Source organism: Vigna umbellata, chromosome 5 (assembly GCF_029865625.1).
Source record: "Vigna umbellata cultivar VRB3 chromosome 5, Vumbellata_1.0, whole genome shotgun sequence".
In the NCBI taxonomy this organism is placed as follows: Eukaryota; Viridiplantae; Streptophyta; class Magnoliopsida; order Fabales; family Fabaceae; genus Vigna; species Vigna umbellata.
The window spans coordinates 39,746,476-39,749,218 of NC_142169.1; the positions used below are offsets into that span (position 1 = coordinate 39,746,476).

General features: G+C 31.5%; 2 non-coding genes across 2 annotated transcripts; both read left to right on the top strand.

Moving 5' to 3' along the window:
- The first annotated feature begins 291 nt into the window (after positions 1-291).
- Positions 292-378, top strand: LOC124828280 (small nucleolar RNA R44/J54/Z268 family). Its single transcript, XR_007028005.1, has one exon. It is a non-coding gene; the product is annotated as a small nucleolar RNA R44/J54/Z268 family (small nucleolar RNA).
- Positions 379-444: 66 nt separating this feature from the next.
- LOC124828282 (small nucleolar RNA R44/J54/Z268 family) lies at positions 445-529 on the top strand. The gene has a single exon (XR_007028007.1). It is a non-coding gene; the product is annotated as a small nucleolar RNA R44/J54/Z268 family (small nucleolar RNA).
- The last annotated feature ends 2,214 nt before the right edge of the window (positions 530-2,743 follow it).

Sequence of the window (2,743 nt, forward strand, 5' to 3'; positions counted from 1 at the left end):
ATGAGATTCATTTCTATGATATAAACTTTGATCTGAGGCATTAGCTTTATCTTCTTCGATGATTCGTAAAGTAAAGTGTTTTAAAACTTCTATTGTTTTGTTTTGTTTTTTTTTTTTGTTTTTTTTTTGTTTTTTTTTTGTTTTTTTTAATATTTCTTAGCATGATTGAATTGCAATTGTGATGTTGTTGCTCTAAGTTACTGCATGCGATTGCATGGCTTGTGATCTAGCTTCTGTTGTCTAGTGTGAATATTAAAAGATCACAATTAGAGACTCTAAATGTTTTAGTCATACGCAGATGACGAAAAAATAGATAAGGACATCAGCACTCCAAAGGAGAATGTTGACTTCGTCTAATGGGAATCTCTCTGATGCGTTTGTGTTTATTTTGTAACTTTTTTTAAGGAAGTATTTGCACGGGTTGTTTCGAGTTCCATTATACGATTTGCAAATGACGATAACTTAGATAAGGACATCAGTACTTATGCTAAGGACGATGATTTGTCTTTGGAAATCTCTCTAATGCATAACCAATTTTCATGATATAGACTGAGATTATTAACAAGTTAACTTTTGACGGTCCAATGCGTCTAAGAGCAATATTTATCACTTTTATTAACTGATGAGGAATTTTATACAATTGATTAATTTGATATAAGCCCATCTTGGAGTAGCCTGCTCTAAATGCTGTGTTGGTAAGTGCATGTGTAATATTGATATTTGGCCAATGATGTATTGATTTGCTCGTAGAATTGAGATAACTATTCAATCAAAGATAATCACACATTTCTTATACTACTGGATTTTGACAGTAGCCATGACTTTTTTTTTTTCCTTTTTACGGATACATGACGGTTTCATTAAAGATGACATATATATATATATATATATATATATATATATATATATATATATTCTACACTTGTTACTTTTTTATCTTTCTTCTTTATAAATGTATCATCTATAATATATAATTTTTTTTCTCTTATGTACCATGTTGAATATTTATGGTAGATTTTTCTTTTTTATATACCTAACAGATTTGGAAATCTCTGAGGTGGGTCCAACAGAAAGGTAGAAAGAGTAACTTGCGGGTCTTACTAGATTTGATATGAAAATTTCATTATACTTAGCATATGAAATATCAAATACAAACCCAATCTCTTTGTACATGGATCTAAATCAATGGTGGAGATGTTGAGGGTTTATTCCAATGTGAGGGTTTATCTTATTCCAATGTTGACTGTTAACAAAGTTTGTTTGTTAAACCTTTATTTAGGTTCAAGCGTGAAGAGGTGAAGATTCAAGCCTGGAAAAATCACCAGATTAGAAAAACTGAAATGGAGATGAAGAAAATAGAGGTACAATCCTTACTGGGTTTATGGTTGTTCTTATAATCTAGCATATTATTAGTTAGATATTCTGAAATTGGCACTTCCAAAAGTAGATCTTCCCACAGCTCACAAGCGCTGAAGATGATAGCTCATCTTTTGATGCCCTGTTAGTAACTCCAAAGCACATCTTAGTAAAGTTGAAACGTTTGTGAAATAGATTGACAAAGAGAATTATTCCTCAAAAGAAACATGGCATGGCAGGGACCTTGATCTTCCGTAATTTCTTCCTGGATTCATTCCACATCCAGGAATAGAAAATGCATATACTATGAAACTCCCTCGAGTTGTCATTGATCCACTGAAATAGCCTTTTCTACAACCATTTTAGAAACATTTTTAGGAGAAGAAAATGTAATTGTTTTTTTATGCATACTAATTTATTGGAGTCTTTTCAATGCTGCATGATTTTCTAAGGCAGGAAAAAACACACACACTTTTATATATATATATATATATATATATATATATATATATATATATATATATATATATATATATATGTCATTATCCTCCTAGTACATCGTTAGGTAGATATTTGTCAGTTGTGTGAATAATGCTTAGATTTTCATGATAATATCATTCATACCTTGTACTTGATGCATCTTTGCAATGAATGCCTCTACCCTTCCACGAAACAATTTCCGTTCTTGTTCCCACCATATCGCCTTTTCTGCATCACTTCCATCAATCCCACTATTGTTAATATCCTCAAGTAAAAACGCCCAAACTTCCCAAGCTTTGTATTTTGTATTTGTTACTTTACAAATTTGTTCTCTTTCTCACACTTGGTAAATTTATGCTCAAGAGGAGATGTCAACAAAGCAAATTAAGTTGGGCTTTATAGTGGAGTTGTTTCAAGGGAAAAATCAGTTCCTTTCGAAAGAATTTTATTTCGTGCTACTAGGGGAAACGTGCTTCTCAGACAGGGCTGTGGTTGATCATTTTGTTCTTGATCTTTTGTCAGAGGAGGTTTAAATTGTGAAATCTAAGTCTTAAGCCTCTTGCAATTAGATATGTAATATAGTACTAGATCATCTAAGTTCCTCCTTTTATTTAAAAATATATGAACCAACAGGGACGAACTTGCTTTGACATAATTGTATTTATAATTACTTTCTTTTATTATGGAAATGTACTCTTGTATTGCTACCACTTCTATCTTCTTAGCTTTTTGGTCCATACAGTCATAGCCTCCCTTTTTTACAGGTTCATTAAACTGTATTTGTCGTCTTCTATTTTGGAGAGTGTTAAAAGTAAAATTCTGAAAATATGTGATGCTTTTGAATAAAATATTAGTTTTAATATTTTTGCAGTTTCTACTGCCTCGGTTCAACTCCAAACCGAGGAAT